We start from the raw sequence: 18,307 nt of genomic DNA on the forward strand, positions 1-18,307 counted from the left end.
GGACTACTCGAGTAGCCTAAAAATACCATCCTGCTGAGACATCAAAGTCATTCCTGATAAGCCTCCATTCTACCCTGAACACAGATCAAATGCCATTCTGAGCAGCCTTCAATGGACTCCTGCTCAGACCTCAAAGCATGTCTCGAGCTGGCTTAAATGGTATCCTGAGTAGCCTACAATACCATCCTGCTCAGAACTCAAAGGCCTTCCTGAGCAGCCTTAATGCTACCCTGAGCAAAGCCCATATGCCATCCTGTGCAACCTTTAAAGTCATACTACTCACAAAAGAAAAGAAACGGGTCCGAAATTCCACTGGAATTACTCCAAGCAATGCATGGGTCTCAAGCGTCAGTGGTCAATATGAAAATCCTTACACAACAAAGGGACAACAACAGTTCATAATGCAGGAGAACCTGGCGGGGTTCAGAGAGAACACACCAGTGCCCCCCCCCAAACAAGGCTCAAGGGTTTAAAGAAAGTGTCCACCACCAAAAAGAGCCGTGAGACAGAAGCACATAAAACCGAGGGTAAGACACGAAAGCAAAACCAATGATTCACACCGAAACCTAACACGAGCACAGCCCGCGTGGCTGCATCACTCAACCCCCACTCTCCCTCTCCTACCCTCGGATAAGTGGGCCCCCTCCTGGCAATGTGCACCCTCCACCCATGCTGTGGCACGTGCTCCATGCCCCCACGCTCCAACACTTGCACATTCTGGGAGGCTGCTCAGGAGCCAATCAGAAGGCCCCGCAAACACGTCTTCCCGCCTCTTGCCATCTGTGCTGGGTAATGCGGGACAGCTCGAGGCCCCAGTGGGGGGAGATTTTAACTCTGCGCGCCTTGAAATAGTCAATGGACTACCCTGGTACTCACATGAGGGCCCTGGCCAGACCAGACCTTGGCGTTTGGACAGGGCACCATTCATGGATACTTGGAATTTGCCCGATTTTGAGTTGGGACATAGCGAGTGATATCCCTGGTCTAGAGGGAAAGCTGCAACTGGAATACATTATCTCTCCGGTAGGGGGGGCCTTGTTTACTATTGCAAAGAACCCCAAGTTGAAGACTCTACACAGGGCCACCACAATGCTTAAAAAACACTGTAGTGACAAAAGCAGCCTCCCAACAGTGTGAGTTAGAGGCTGATGCAAACTAGGCTTTTTAATATTAAATTGACTTACCCTTTCAGCGCTTTATCTTCAATGCAGCAAGATCATTGTTTCGCCCCTTTCTTTGTAGAGTACATCAAGACTTCCATCGATAAAGGTGGATAGAAAGGGGTTGCTGTTCCACGATTTATCTGCAATTCGGATTACACCATCCAGGAAAATAAACGAGCCCTCAGGCGTGAGATCCCTTGGACTAATAATCACTGTATAGAGCCGGTAGAAAAGCTCTCTAGTACAATTTAAAAAGTGGGGGAGGGGGCAGCAGAAATATCTAATGCTGCCACGGGCTAATGAGTCGATCATTCACATTTTTTAAATAATCGCACCTGAAATGTCTAGGCGTTGATGAGCAGCCCTTTTGATTCACAGGCTGAAGCCCAGATCAGTCCCATCTTGGACTCAGAATGGAGCTGACACCATTAGGACTTGTGGGGGACAGAATTGTGCCGTCCACAGACTCCTTGCCAATTCTCTGGTCATTCAATTTCCCATTTTTGTGATATGTCAAGACCCTGAAATCCCCAGCGCTTGTTGCCCAGATGGGTTGTCTGATGTAATGTTAAGACACTCACACACTCTTTAGGCAAATATATTATTTTGCCTCTGCGAACAAGCAATGAGGCAAACTATTAGGCCGGAATCATGGCAATTATCAAACATAGTGCCAGTCTTCAAGAAGGGAGACAACGAACTATTGACCTATCGCCCTCTTGATGTAACCAGCAATGTTCTTGCCAAATTGGTCCTGGCAGACGTAGAGAAATGGGCGAGTAACAGCAATTTCAAAATATACCAGACAGGGTTTTGGAGATGAACCTAATGGCTATATGTAAACAATTTTTCAAATTCAACGAACAACTCGGGGCTCTCAGATCTACGCTGCATGTATCGTTCTTAATGGCTGTGTTGGACAGCATTAGTAGACCTTCTTTGTGATTGAAATAGGCCATTGGGGAATGCCGCTTTGTTTATTATATTTTGGTGGCACCTCATACCGACTGAAAAATACAGATCAGACTTGACCATTAGGGGTCTCTTTCATCACTAATCGCACAGAAAGAGGACTTAGCAGTGCATATTGGCCCCTCCAATTTAGATCTATGTTTGGTGAAACCCAGATCGTTTACGCCCAGCCATGCCCAACAAACAATACCATGGTTGCCCTACACAGATGATCTGTTGATTTTAGACTCAACCCAAAGTGGCCTGCAAAGATCGATAGAGGTTTCAAGAATTCCTAGCGTCTAATGACTTGTTGATTAATAATAAGAAATGGAAGGTTGTAAGATAACATTTAATAAACCTGGTACATTGGCAAAATTCTCTTGGTACATTGAAAATGGAAAACTAGTCCAGGTTGGAGACACCTGGTATATCTGGGGTGTGTATTTTAGAATCATTGGTCAACAGAAGCTCAATTTGTAAGTTTGAACAACCAAAAGAGCTTGGGCCAGGCCGGCCTTTCTAAGAGAAGGAAGGGTTTTCTGAGACAAGGAAGAATGGAGCATCTTATTGCTGTTGCATGGTACCAACCATGATCGCACAGCTTGCCAACAACAAACCTACACGGTCGCCTCCCGGGCAAAACCGGGCTGTGATAGGCAACAATGTTTGAGAGAGGTCCGTCTCTGGCAGAGAAAGGAATTATTGCGAGCTAGCTGGAACTGCGGAAAGAAGCTCGCTGTCTGAGTGAGAACTTGCAACTCCCAAGCCCCGCTCCCATCATCTATCCGGGTTTTCATTCTGGGGTGATGTCTTTCCTTCTGTAAAGGGCTGCAGAAGACGCTGTTTGTGGGTTCCTTTGACGTCTACAACTTGGCTCAGATATAATTCTCAACAGATTTGCTTCACGTGTGGAGTGCTCCACGGGGAACCCCTCGGCCGCCCACCCATGCGTATCCTGAAATTTGGGGGTTCATGTGAGAGCAGTGGCATCACTAGAAATCAGGATTGTGGGGGGAAACCATGGGGCACAAATACAACAAAAGGAGGCAGGGTGGTGGAACATCAAATACGCACCTAAAAAATAACAGATGGCCTAGAAATAAAGAAGCATACTAAGGGTCTTTTTCCTACTATGTGGGGGTATCAGCTAATATCATCCCCACCAATATATCGCCATATATATGGTCGTGGGGTAATGTCATAAGCGATATTATTAGTGGGGATAATTAATGGGGTTATTGAGACTGGGGGTAGAAGGGGTGTCCCCCGCTCCATTAAAAAAAATGGGGGTTTCGGGGGTGTCCCCTCGCAGGTTCCATGGCTTTATATCGGTGCACAAATATGGCGATATTCTTGTATGCCGATATCTTTGCAGGGATATTAACACATGGAACCCTATCTACCATATAACGTAGAAAGACAGAGAACTAAAGACGGCTACAAATGTTCTCCAATCAAGACCTGGCGCTCCGACCGCGCACACTAGTTATTGGTCAAGTCTGCAATATTATTCGGTGATTATACATATAAAACAGTAGATACGTCACAAATGGTGTGAAAATAACCAGATTACAGACTCTCTTGGATTTCGTAACAGTAAGTGTGCGAAGAACATTGGAACAAAAGTAAAAAACATTCACATTTGACAAAAATGCAAATTCTCAAATGTATTGAGAAATGTGACTGCCACAATGACACAAGTAAGAAACATTCTCAAATATAATGTACATCAATTAAATACATATATTTGATGCACCTTGAACATTGCAAAAGTATCCTGCGGCAAACCTAATATTTGTAATTTTGACCTAGACATCGATTGACCCAGAGGTGGGCATTTTACACAATTTTGGGGCAGTGGGTTGTACAACAATGGCAGTTTCATAATGCCGTTGTTGCACAACCGCTCTCCCCCATCCGCCAAAATCACCTCCTCGGCCAAGCACAAACAGAAGCGGAAACATGTTCACATACCATTCACACGCACACCATCATCATACACTCACTCATCACACGCAAGCTTGCACGCACACACACACATTTCAATGAATGTACCTTCTGCTCTGCTGTTGAAGTTTCCTCCCAGCAATCCACGTCCCGGGGAGCATGAACAGCAACTAGGAAGCAAAGAGTGCTTTCTGGTTCCTGCACATCCCACAAGAGCCGAAGCGCTGATGACAAAGTGCCCCACTCAGTATGCATGTGCCGCGAGGCGCAGGAGTACCCCTCACACATACTAACATGCAGTTCCCCCAGCTAGCATCCCCAATGGGCCATGCAAGGCCGGGGAAGCAGCAAAACACCCCTGCTTTCCATCGCCTATTAGACACGCGTGACTAGGGACCAGGACTGTCAACGGGAAACCGCGTTTCCCTTTGACAGTTCAAGCTCCTCCATAATCGGAGATTGTGCCGGTGCATTGGGGCCCCCTAGCCCCCTCTGGACGAGTCACTACATCCTCAACAAATCTGTGGCTGGAGATGAAATACTCTTGACTTTGAAGTCATGTACATGAACTGCACTGTTGGTAATGCAGTGTTTTTAAAAACATTGAGGGATACATAGACACGCCCTACAGTCGAAGGCTACATGGGCAGTTCAGCACGTTGAGTGACTGTTGCTGAGATCTTATATATTTTAAACTGGCTGTTAATCGTATGGCTTCTTTCAATTCCTTATAAATAGCAAGTGCTATAAAATGTGGTCGGGGCATGGGTTCGGTTGGGTGCTTGCAGGGGTGTTCTAGGTCTGGAAATGACCTGAGGCTACACTAATGTCGGAGGTGTCGGGACTCGGGGCTAGCTGGCCTTTTGGTTGTAGCCCCTGAGCTTCTTCTGTCCAGGGCTACAACCAAAAGACCCTGTCTATAGCCTCCTCACCCCCCCCCCAGCAATGCCCCTGGTCGCTTTCTTATATGTATTCAGGGCAGGGTAGGGGAATTTCTGCCCCTGTAGTGAAAATCAAAAGTTGGCTCCCATGAGTCCACAGTTTAGTTTCTTACAAACTGCTGTCAGCACAATAGAAGCATGTATTTGTGATTAAGCAGTTTGACAAGCATATGGCATCTTTTACAATATATCATGTGATTAAACACAAAGGACTGGACACTTAAATCAGAGGGCATTTGTGTGAAAATATGAAACACACTTTAAAGAAAACGAGTAAGTTTAAGAAGCATGTTTCAGTTTGGAAATGTTGTGTGTGTTTTCTATGAGAGCATACGCTGCACATTTCGAAACCAGAAGTGTGCTCAGCATGTAGGAAGCCTGCTTTTATCAGTGATGGCCCCCACCCCAGTGATATGCATGCCCCATTAATTCCCGTGGTGTCCCTTTCATGCCAGAGGAAAGAACACAGGCGGTCAGGGGTCTGCTGCAACCTTTGGCTCTCCAGATGTGTTGGACTACAATTCCCATCAGTCCTTCCCAGCAGGTGAGGGATCATGTGAGTTTTAATTCAAAACACCTGGAGAGCCACAGGTTGCAGACCACTGGGCTAGGCAAAGAGCCTGCAAACACGCAAATGAGGGGGGAGGGAGCGGGGGCCACGGAGCAACTTTAAGACTCCTGGAAAGAGTTATTTGCAAGGGTGGGTGGTGGGGAAGGGGGGTCAGGCCGCCATTTAAGGGGGCATTGGCCATGCAGCAAATTGGGGGGGGGGGATTCCCTGCTTTGCCCCCTCTAGGGACCTCTGTGAAGGGGCCCCTCTGGTCGCAGGCTCTCCTGGGGTGGCTGCCCGCCTATAGGATCCCCCGCAGCTGCCCGTGGCGTTGACCTTACACTCCATGCCCTGGGAGGAAGGGCTGAGTTCAAAGTGCGATGGTCGGGCTGCCGGAACGGCTGTCACGTGGCCCCCAAGGGATGTCACGTGCCTTCTGCCGCCAGCGTCTGTAATGAAAGCCTCGTGCAGCTGCGGCCTACACTCATTCGCTTTTAAGTGCTTTTCTCGCGACTCCAGCAGCACAAGGTTATTTGATAGGTAGGGCAGTGTAGCCGAGTGCTGGGGGAGAATGGAAACTGGGGGGTGTAAGTGACGATCCCGCTGACCTGGTCACAGCTGTCACCATGAAGTTTGCATGATTAGAGGGTTGGGGGGCTGTCACCCAGGGCTCATCTCCCTCATAAACTCACCGGTCGCCAGACTCTCTACAATCTTCCTACAAGGTTTCCCACTGCAAGGCTTGGGTACAATACTGTGCCCGGGTGCACCCAGCCTTCCATTGCCAGCTAGGGCACAGGGTACGATGCTGTGCCCGGGTGCACCCAATCTTCCATTACAAGCAAGGCTTGGGTACAATACTGTGCCCGGGTGCACCCAGCCTTCCATTGCCAGCAAAGGCACAGGCTACAAAACTGTGCCCGGGTGCACCCAGCCTTCCATTGCAAGCAAGGGCACAGAATACAATACTCTGCCCGGGTGCACCCAGCCTTCCATTGCCAACAAAGTACAGGCTGCACACCTGTGCCCGGGTGCACCCAGCCTTCCATTGCAAGCAAGGGTACAGGGTACGATGCTGTGCCCGGGTGCACCCAGTCTTCCATTACAAGCAAGGCGTGGGTACAATACTGTGCCCGGGTGCACCCAGCGTTCCATTGCCAGCAAGGGCACAGGGTACAATGCTGTGCCCGGGAGCACCCAGTCTTCCATTACAAGCAAGGCTTGGGTACAATACTGTGCCCGGGTGCACCCAGCCTTCCATTGCAAGCAAGGGCACAGAGTACAATACTCTGCCCGGGTGCACCCAGCCTTCCATGGCCAGCAAAGTACAGGCTGCACACCTGTGCCCGGGTGCACCCAGCCTTCCATTGCAAGCAAGGGTACAGAGTACAATACTGTGCCCGGGTGCACCCAGCCTTTCATTGCCAGCAAGGGCACAGTGTACAATACTGTGCCCGAGTGCCCCCAGCCTTCCATGGCTAATAAAGCACAGGCTACAGAACTCTGCCCGGGTGCACCCAGCCTTCCATTGCAAGCAAGGGCACAGAGTACAATACTGTGCCCAGGTGCATCCAGCCATACTTTGCCTGGGGACACCAAGCTCTATTGCCAGCAAGGGCACAGGGCACAATCATTTCCCGGGTGCACCCAGCTCCACTGCCAGAAAATGCACAGGGCACAATTCTTTGCCCAGGTGCACCCAGCTCCATTACCAGAGAGGGAAGAGGCCGCAATACTTTGCCAAGCCTCCCATTGCCAGCAAGGGCACATGGTCGAATACTTTTTACCGGGTGCACCCACCTCCATTGCCAGCAAACGCACAGGGCACAAAACTTTGCCTGGGTGCACCCTGCTCCATTACCAGCAAGGTCATAGGGTGCAATACTTTGCCCAGGTGAACCCAGCCTCATTGCCAGCAAGGGAAGAGGGCACACTACTTTGCCTGGATGCACCCTGTTCCATTGCCAACAAGGGCACAGGGTGCAATACTTTGCCCAGGTGAACCCAGCCTCATTGCCAGCAAGGGCAGAGGGCACAATACTTTGCCTGGATGCACCCTGCTCCATTGCCAGCAAGGGCACAGGGTGCAATACTTTGCCCACGGTGAACCCAGCCTCATTGCCAGCAAGGACAGAGGGCACAATACTTTACCTGGATACACCCTTCTCCATTGCCAGCAAGGGCACAGGGTGCAATACTTTGCCCAGGTGAACCCAGCCTCATTGCCAGCAAGGGCAGAGGGCACAATACTTTGCCTGGATGCACCCTGCTCCATTGCCAGCAAGGGCACAGAGTGCAATACTTTGCCCGGGTGAACCCAGCTCCATTGCCAGCAAGGGCACAGGGTGCAATATTTTGCCCAGCTTCCCATTGCCAGCAAGAGCCCAGTGTGCAATACTTTGCCCGGGTGCACCCACTCCCATTGCCAGCAACCGCACAGGGCACAATACTTTGCCTGGATGCTCCCTGCTCCATTGCCAGCAACGGCATAGGGTGCAATGCTTTGCCCAGCCTCCCATTGCCAGCAAGGGCACAGGGTGCAATACCTTGCCCAGGTGACCCCATTGCATGGGTGGCATCTCTGACCTTTTTGCTCCAATCACCTCATGGTGCCGACTGTGTTTGCAGCGGCCAAGACCACACACACTCTCACACACCCATTATGACGCTGCCTTCCCCCAACTGCCACTAGCTGATTCACAGCTCTCTCATAGGCAATGCCACAGGACTGATGAACGACTGCACCAGGCAGACCGAAAGAAAATGAGCTAATCACAACAGTAGTAGCAGAAGCACAGCAGTGCGGTTGAACCAACGCCCCCTCCACCACAATCAAACACCTAACCCACATTGAAGAATCTGGCCTCCTTTGACGATTAGTTGGAACATAGATTGTTGTTGCTGCTAACCGTTCCTATCACAGCCGCAAGAACCAACAGAAGAAGCCGAATACCTGAGCGGGCGCCCTAACATCAAAGCGCCTCCAATCGCTGGCAATGGTACGTATAATACACCACTCCACTGGCCGCAGGCACAGCGAACCACACACATCAGTATACAGCAAGGACTACGACAAAAATTTGGTCGTGCTGTTCACATAAATTCTCTGCTACCTATACCGATTACACCTCAACACGTCTTGACAGCAGAATGCGTGCAGTCCTGCGATAAATGTGGGCACGCTGAACGCATAGCGAGTCTTTAGCACTGACGCCACCCCTGTTCTTCTCAGCATCCATCCACATGCCTGACTACATGGGTTGCTTTTCTACCGGAGCCAGGCCAGCCCCGCTAAGCCTTTTCATAATGGTAAAATTGGCAATATACAAATGGCAAGTACAATACAATACAATACAACCCAGCTCTATTGCCAGCAAGGGCACAGGGTGCAGTACTTTGCCCGGGTGCACATAGCTCCATTGCCAGCAAGGTCACAGGGCGCAATACTCCCGGGCCATCCCAGCTCTATTGCCATCAAGGGCCCAGGGCGCAATAATTTGTTTAGGTGTACGCAGCATCATTGCCAGCAAGGTCACGGCCCAATACTCCCGGGTCAACCCAGCTCTATTGCCAGCAAGGGCGCAATACTTTGCCCGGGTACACACAGCTCCATTGCCAACAAAGTCACAGGGCACAATACTCCCGGGTGAACCCAGCTCTATTGCCAGCAAGGGCGCAATACTTTGCCCGGGTGCACCCAGCTCCATTGCCAGCAAGGGCGCAGGGCAGAGTACTTTGCCCGGTTGAACCTTTCTCCATTGCCAGCAAGGTCACAGAGTGCAATACTTTGCCAGGGTGCACCCAGCTCCATTCCCAGTAAGGAGGCAGGGTGGAATACTTTGCCCAGGTGAACCCAGCTCTATTGCCAGCAAGGGCACAGAGTGCAATACTTTGCCCAGGTGAACCCAGCTCTATTGCCAGCAAGGGCACAGAGGGCAATACTTTGCCCGGGTGCACCCTGCTGTATTTCAAGCACGTTCATGGGCCTCTAAATTATGGAATTATTTGCGTGTAAAACAGGGATTTGCGTGCCATTCTGCCCGCAAATCCCCATTTGTCAAACCGCGATTTGCGGGCAGAATGGCACGCAAATCCCCATTTTACATTAAATAATTCCATGAATTAGTGTCATAGGGTGCAATACTTTGCCCGGGTGAACCCAGCTCCATTGCCAGCAAGTGCACAGGGTGCAACACTTTGCCCAGCCTCCCATTGCAAGCAAGGGCACAAGGTGCAATACTTTGCCTGGGTGCACCCTGCTCCATTGTCAGCAAGGGCACAGGGTGCAACATATTGCCCGGGTAAACCCAGCACAATTGCCGCCAAGGGCAGCGGAACCCAATAAGGTTGTTTTGTGTGGGTCAGTGTAGTATCTGTCTGACGCTGCCCTTTGCTGCTGTCCATCTGTGAATGCTAATAGACTTTTCGTGCACATGTGTGATTGACAGCTCAGGAGAATGTTGACGAGTCCTTGAGTGTGAGGGTTCTGCATGCGTCAGCCTGAGCTGGTGTGCATGAGGATGGCCCATGGGTGGCACCTTCTGTATATGGCTTAAGAGTCACTGCACCCCATAAAGTCCTGTGTATATGTCTGATAAAGCTACCTGGTCTTTTGTATTGAAGAGGCTCACAGCTGGACTGTGTCTGCACTACCATCAATCCTCTTTTTGGTTACTACATTGGGGACAAGTACCAAAAACCAAAAATATGCAAAGAAGGCAAAGAACCTCAAACTAACAAGTAAGGTGAGCTGCGATGGGGGTGCAGCGAAAGTAGACCCAACCGCAAACACGAAAGGGCGTCACTCATCCTTCAAGAGCTGTATCGGGGAACAGGACCCCAGTGGAAGGGGAAAGGACACTTGAACCAATGGAATGAAGATTCCCCAGCCAAAGCTGCTCCACCTGGCAGCCCCCATCCCAAGAATGACGCAGCATGAAGCCCCCTAAGGAGCAAAGCTCACAGGCATGGTGTGCTGCCAGCCCGGAGAAGCTACTATCACAGGGCTCCAAGAAGCTGCATTCATGGAAGTAGGCTGGAGGTAAGTTACTGTTGCCACTGGCCCCATTTAAGGCCCACGGACACCAGCCCAACCTAAGGTTCATAGACTTCCCAGTCACCCTCAGGAGCCCTTCGGACACCTTCCTGGACTCTGCTATCTGAGGACCTGCTGGGATTCCTGGCGGGGGCCCAGCCACTACAGGCAGGCTGGGGGGCACCAACATTTGTTACCACTAGGACATCAGTGTGTTTCCCCCACAGGACTGAGACCCCACATCATCTTTAGATAGGATGCCTGCATGTGGGCCTTGCGTGTGTGCGCGACAATATGCTGCTCCCGCTTTAGGTTTATAGGGGACTTAGCGTATATTAGGTAATTTGGGGAATTATTTGGGGGTTACGAGTTCCCCTCACCACTTTAGGTTCACTTGGGGGGTAGCTGTTCACCCCACCAGTTTTAGGTTCACCTGGGGGGTTAGGTGTTCCCCCCAGAAGTATTAGGTTCACCTGGGGGGTTAGGTGTTCCCCCCACCAGTTTTAGGGATTCACTTGGGTGTTATGTGTTTACCTCACCTGCTTAAGATTCACTTGGGGGTTAGGTGTTCATCCCACCAGATTTAGGTACACTTGGGGGTTAGGTGTACACCACATCAGTGTTTGGGGTTCATCTGGGCGGTTAGGTGTTCACCTAACTAGCTTTAGGTTCACTTGGGGGTTCACCCCACCAGTGTTAGGTTCACTTGGGGGTTAGATGTTCACTTCACCAGTTCTAGGGGTTCACTTGGGGGTCATGTATTCACCTCCCCAGCGTTAGGCACGATTTGGGGTTAGGTGTTCACCCCACCAGCTTTAGGGATTCACTTGGGTGTTGTGTTTACCTCACCTGCTTAAGATTCACTTGGGGGTTAGGGGTTCACCCCACCAGCTTTAGGTACACTTGGGGGTTAGGGGTTCACCCCACCAGTTTTTGGGGTTCAGCTGGGGGTTAGTTGTTCACCTCATCAGTGTAAGGCACACTTTGGAGTTAGGTGTTCACCCCATCAGTTTTAGGGGTTCATCTGGTCTGGGGGTTAGGTGTTCACCACACCAGCTTTAGGTTGTCTTGGGGGTTAGTTGTTCACCCCACCAATGTTATGTTCACTTGGGGGTTAGTTGTTCACCCCAGCAGTTTTAGGTTCACTTGGGGGTTGGGTGTTTACCCCACCAGCTTTAGGTTGTCTTAAGGGTTAGTTGTTCACCCAACCGGCATTAGGTTCCCTTGCGGGTTAGGTGTTCACCCAACCAGCTTCAGGGTAACTTGGGGGTTAGGTGTTCACCCCACCAATATTAGGCTCACTTGGGGGTTAGGTGTTCACCCCATCAGTTTTAGGTTGTCTTGGGGGTTACGTGTTCACCCCATCAGTTTTAGGTTTACTTAGGGGTTAGGTGTTCACCACACCAGTTTTAGGTTCACATTGGGGTTAGGTGTTCACCTCACTAGTTTTAGGTACACTTGGGGGTTAGGTGTTTACCCCACCAGTTTTTGGGGTTCACCTGGGGTTAGGTGTTCACTTAACTAGCTTTAGGACCACTTGGGGGTTCACCCCACCAGTTTTAGGTTGTTCTTGGGGGTTAGTTGTTCACCCCACCAGTCTTAGGTTCACTTGGGGGTTAGGTGTTCATTCCACCAGTTATAGGGGTTCACTTGGTGGATATGTATTCACCTCACCAGTGTAAGGCACACTTTGGGGTTAGGTGTTCACCCCACCAGTTTTAGGGGTTAATCTGGGGGTTAGGTGTGCACCTCACCAGCTTTAGGTTCACTTGGGAGCTAGGTGTTTACCCCACCAGTTTTATGGGTTCACTTGCGGGTTATTTGTTCACCTCACCAGCTGTAGGTACACCTGGGTGTTAGGTGTACAGCCACCAGTTTTAGGTTGTTGTCAGGGGTTAGTTGTTCACCCCACTGGTTGTAGGGGTTCACTTGGGGGTTCGGTGTTCAGTCCACTAGTTTTAGGTTGTCTTTGGGGTGAGTTCTTCACCCCACCAGTTTTAGTGGTTCACTTGGGGGTTGGGTGTTCACCAGTTTCAGGTTCACTCTGGGGTTGGGTGTTCACCAGTTTCAGGTTCACTTGGGGGTTCACTTAGGGGTTGGGTGTTCAACCACCAGTTTTAGGTTGTTGTTAGGGGTTAGTTGTTCACCCCACCACGTTTAGTGGTTCACTTGGTGGTTAGGTGTTCACCCCACCAGTTTTAGGTTGTTTTTGGGGTGAGTTGTTCACCTCACCAGCTTTAGGTTTACTCGGGGTTAGGTGTTCACCTCACTCGTTTTACGTTGTTTTTTGGGATGAGTTGTTCACCTCACCAGTTTCAGGTTCACTTGGGGGTTAGGTGTTCACCAGTTTCAGGTTCACTGGGGGGTTGGGTGTCACCAGTTTCAGGTTCACTTGGGGGTTAGGTGTTCACCAGTTTCAGGGTCACTGAGGGGTTGGGTGTTCACCAGTTTCAGGGTCACTGGGGGGTTGCGTGTTCACCACTTTCAGGTTCACTTGGGGGTTGGGTGTTCACCCCACCAGTTTTAGGTTGTTTTTGGGGTGAGTTGTTCACCTCACCAGCTTTAGGTTCACTCAGGGTTAGGTGTTCACCTCACTCGTTTTACGTTGTTTTTGGGGTGAGTTGTTCACCTCACCAGTTTCAGGTTCACTTGGGGGTTAGGTGTTCACCAGTTTCAGGTTCACTTGGGGGTTAGGTGTTCACCAGTTTCAGGGTCACTCAGGGGTTGGGTGTTCACCAGTTTCAGGGTCACTTGGGGGTTAGGCGATCACCAGTTTCAGGGTCACTGGGGGTTGGGTGTTCACCAGTTTCAGGTACACTTGGGGGTTGGGTGTTCACCAGTTTCAGGTACACTTGGGGGTTGGGTGTTCACCAGTTTCAGGGTCACTGGGGGGTTGGGTGTTCACCAGTTTCAGGTTCACTTGGGGGTTGGGTGTTCACCAGTTTCAGGTACACTTGGGGGTTGGGTGTTAACCAGTTTCAGGGTCACTTGGGGGTTAGGCATTCACCAGTTTCAGGGTCACTGGGGGGTTGGGTGTTCACCAGTTTCAGGTTCACTTGGGGGTTGAGTGTTCACCAGTTTCAGGGTCACTGTGGGGTTAGGCGTTCACCAGTTTCAGGGTCACTGGGGGGTTGAATGTTCACCAGTTCCAGGGTCACTGGGGGGTTGGGTGTTCACCAGTTTCAGGTACTCTTGGGGGTTGGGTGTTCACCAGTTTCAGGGTCACTGGGGGGTTGGGTGTTCACCAGTTTCAGGTACACTTGGGGGTTGGGTGTTCACCAGTTTCAGGGTCACTTGGGGGTTAGGCGTTCACCAGTTTCAGGGTCACTGGGGGGTTGGGTGTTCACCAGTTTCAGGTTCACTTGGGGGTTGGGTGTTCACCCGTTTCAGGTACACATGGGTGTTGGGTGTTCACCAGTTTCAGGTTCACTTGGGGGTTGGGTGTTCACCAGTTTCAGGTACACTTGGGGGTTGGGTGTTCACCAGTTTCAGGGTCACTTGGGGGTTAGGCGTTCACCAGTTTCAGGGTCACTGGGGGGTTGGGTGTTCACCAGTTTCAGGTTCACTTGGGGGTTGGGTGTTCACCAGTTTCAGGTACACTTGGGGGTTGGGTGTTCACCAGTTTCAGGGTCACTGGGGGGTTGGGTGTTCACCAGTTTCAGGTACACTTGGGGGTTGGGTGTTCACCAGTTTCAGGGTCACTGGGGAGTTGGGTGTTCACCAGTTTCAGGTACACTTGGGGGTTGGGTGTTCAGCAGTTTCAGGGTCACTGGGGGGTTGGGTGTTCACCAGTTTCAGGGTCACTGGGGGGTTGGGTGTTCACCAGTTTCAGGTACACTTGGGGTTTGGGTGTTCACCAGTTTCAGGGTCACTGGGGGGTTGGGTGTTCACCAGTTTCAGGTACACTTGGGGGTTGGGTGTTCACCAGTTTCAGGGTCACTGGGGGGTTGGGTGTTCACCAGTTTCATGGTCACTGGGGGGTTGGGTGTTCACCAGTTTCAGGGTCACTGGGGGGTTGGGTGTTCACCAGTTTCAGGGTCACTTGGGGGTTGGGTGTTCACCAGTTTCAGGGTCACTGGGGGGTTGGGTGTTCACCAGTTTCAGGTACACTTGGGGGTTGGGTGTTCACCAGTTTCAGGGTCACTTGGGGGTTGGGTGTTCACCCGTTTCAGGTACACATGGGTGTTCACCAGTTTCAGGTTCACTTGGGGGTTCGGTGTTCACCAGTTTCAGGTACACTTGGGGGTTGGGTGTTCACCAGTTTCAGGGTCACTTGGGGGTTAGGCGTTCACCAGTTCCAGGGTCACTGGGGGGTTGGGTGTTCACCAGTTTCAGGTTCACTTGGGGGTTGGGTGTTCACCAGTTTCAGGTACACTTGGGGGTTGGGTGTTCAGTAGTTTCAGGGTCACTGGGGGGTTGGGTGTTCACCAGTTTCAGGGTCACTGGGGGGTTGGGTGTTCACCAGTTTCAGGTACACTTGGGGTTTGGGTGTTCACCAGTTTCAGGTACACTTGGGGGTTGGGTGTTCACCAGTTTCAGGGTCACTGGGGGGTTGGGTGTTCACCAGTTTCAGGGTCACTGGGGGTTGGGTGTTCACCAGTTTCAGGTACACTTGGGGGTTGGGTGTTCACCAGTTTGAGGGTCACTGGGGGGTTGGGTGTTCACCAGTTTCAGGGTCACTGGGGGGTTGCGTGTTCACCAGTTTCAGGTACACTTGGGGGTTGGGTGTTCACCAGTTTCAGGGTCACTGGGGGGTTGGGTGTTCACCAGTTTCAGGGTCACTAGATGTTGCAGGGCTGTTGTCTTGAAGGTGAGAATCAATAGCCTGTTCAGCTTTGTGGCTGGAAAGGAACAATTCGGAAATACTATCTCAAGTTGTGTGTTCTGTGTGTAAACCGTACTTTAAAGGTCTCTGGAGAAAAAGACCTTTACAATGATGGTTTTCCGATCAAAAGTAAATCGGTCAGATTAAACCGGACTTTTTCTCTTGAGATCTTGAAAAAAAGGCAGTTGTTGCAGTTGTTGTGATCCTGACTGTCTGTATGGATCGAGCGTACCTATCTCTTCAGCAGTTTGTGATTCTGACTGTCTGGATAGAAGCACGTGAACCTATCTCTTTAGCAGTTGCTGTTATCCTGCCTGTATAGAAGCACGCGTACCTATTTCCTCAGCAGTTGTCCTCCTGTTTGTATAGAAGCGCGCGTACCTATCTGCCTGTATAGAAGTGTCTGTACCTAGCTCTTCAGCAGTTGCCCTCCTGACTGTCTTTATAGAAGCACGCGTACCTATTTCCTCAGCAGTTGTCATCCTGTTTGTACAGAAGTGCGCGTACCTATCTGCCTGTATAGAAGTGTCTGTACCTAGCTCTTCAGCAGTTGTCATCCTGACTGTCTTTATAGAAGCGCATATACTTATCCTGTCTGTATAGAAGCACGCATACCTATCTCATCAATAGTTGTTGTCATCCTGACTGCCTGTATAGAAGCGCGTATACCTATCTCTTTAGTATTCGTGATCCAGACTGTTTTTATAGAAGCATGCATACCTATCTGCCTGTATAGAAGCACACGTCCCTATCTCTTTAGCAGTTGCTGTTATCCTGTCTGTATAGAAGCACGCGAACCTATTTCCTCAGGAGTTGTCATCCTGTTTGTACAGAAGCACGCGTACCTATCTGCCTGTATAGAAGTGTCTGTACCTAGCTCTTCAGCAGTTGCCCTCCTGACTGTCTTTATAGAAGCACGCGTACCTATTTCCTCAGCAGTTGTCATCCTGTTTGTACAGAAGCGCGCGTACCTATCTGCCTGTATAGAAGTGTCTGTACCTAGCTCTTCAGCAGTTGCCCTCCTGACTGTCTTTATAGAAGCACGCGTACCTATTTCCTCAGCAGTTGTCATCCTGTTTGTACAGAAGCGCGCGTACCTATCTGCCTGTATAGAAGTGTCTGTACCTAGCTCTTCAGCAGTTGCCCTCCTGACTGTCTTTATAGAAGCACGCGTACCTATTTCCTCAGCAGTTGTCATCCTGTTTGTACAGAAGTGCGCGTACCTATCTGCCTGTATAGAAGTGTCTGTACCTAGCTCTTCAGCAGTTGCCCTCCTGACTGTCTTTATAGAAGCACGCGTACCTATTTCCTCAGCAGTTGTCATCCTGTTTGTACAGAAGTGCGCGTACCTATCTGCCTGTATAGAAGTGTCTGGACCTAGCTCTTCAGCAGTTGTCATCCTGACTGTCTTTATAGAAGCGCATATACTAATCTGACTGTGTAGAAGCGTGCATACCTATCTCTTTAGCAATTGTTGTGATCCTCACTGTATAGAAGCACGCATACCTTTCTGCCTGTACAGAAGCATGCGTACCTATTTCCTCAGCAGTTGTCATCCCGCTTGTATAGAAGCGCACGTACATATCTGTATAGAAGCGCGCGTACCTATCTCATCAGCAGTTGATGTCATCCTGACTGTCTATATAGAAGCTCATATACTTATCTGCTTGTATAGAATCGTGCGTACCTATATCTTTAGCAGTTGTCGTGATCCTGATTCTTTGTATAGAACCGTGCATACCTATCTCATCAGCAGTTGTTGTCATCCTGACTGCCTGTATAGAAGCGTGCATACCTATCTGCCTGTATAGAAGCATGCGTAGCTATTTCCTCAGCAGTTGTCATCCATTTTGTATAGAAGCGCGCGTACCTATCTGCCGGTATAGAAGCCTGCGTACCTATCTGCCGGTATAGAAGCCTGCGTACCTATCTACCTGTATAGAAGCCTGCGTACCTATCTGCCGGTATAGAAGCCTGCGTACCTATCTACCTGTATAGAAGCCTGCGTACCTATCTACCTGTATAGAAGCCTGCGTACCTATCTGCCGGTATAGAAGCCTGCGTACCTATCTACCTGTATAGAAGCCTGCGTTCCTATCTGCCTGTATAGAAGTGCGCGTACCTATCTGCCTGTATAGAAGCCTGCGTACCTATCTGCCTGTATAGAAGCCTGCGTTCCTATCTGCCTGTATAGAAGTGCGCGTACCTATCTGCCTGTATAGAAGCCTGCGTACCTATCTGCCTGTATAGAAGCCTGCGTTCCTATCTGCCTGTATAGAAGTGCGCGTACCTATCTGCCTGTATAGAAGCCTGCGTACCTATCTGCCTGTATAGAAGCCTGCGTTCCTATCTGCCTGTATAGAAGCCTGCGTACCTATCTACCTGTATAGAAGCCTGCGTACCTATCTGCCGGTATAGAAGCCTGCGTACCTATCTGCCTGTATAGAAGCCTGCATAACTATTTCTCAGCAGTTGTCATCCTGTTTGTATAGAAGCGCGCTTACCTATCTGCCTGTATAGAAGCCTGCGTATCCATCTGCCTGTATAGAAGGCCGCATACCTATCTGCTTGTATAGAAGCATGCAGTTGTTGTGTCTGACTTTATAAAAGTTCCCTCACTTTCCCACGTACTCCTTTTTTTGGCTTGTGGTGTTATTTGATTCAGAAAGACTGCTGTGTGAGAACCTAAGAACTATAACATTGCTGACTGTGTTTAACTTCAAGGCGACTTATATAGCACGGAACAGAGCACACACTCAAAATAATGGCGTGTGGTAAGGAAAACCTGAATTGTCTCGAAGTGAAGTGTGTGTATTATCTGAGGTTTTGGCAGCCCTCGTGTCTCCTGAGAACGTGTGTACATCCTGGTGCTGGCGCACGCCCCCCCTCCTC

The 18,307-nt window shown here is 50.2% G+C and overlaps 1 protein-coding gene across 2 annotated transcripts in view; it reads left to right on the forward strand.

Annotated features, from left to right (window-relative positions):
* The window catches only part of LOC138468335 (uncharacterized), a 419,279-nt gene that overhangs the window by 23,190 nt on the left and 377,782 nt on the right, over positions 1–18,307 (forward strand). The gene's annotated exons all lie outside the window — the stretch shown is intronic.

This window comes from Ambystoma mexicanum, chromosome 4q, assembly GCF_040938575.1.
Source record: "Ambystoma mexicanum isolate Mex_15411 chromosome 4q, UKY_AmexF1_1, whole genome shotgun sequence".
Lineage (NCBI taxonomy): Eukaryota > Metazoa > Chordata > Amphibia > Caudata > Ambystomatidae > Ambystoma > Ambystoma mexicanum.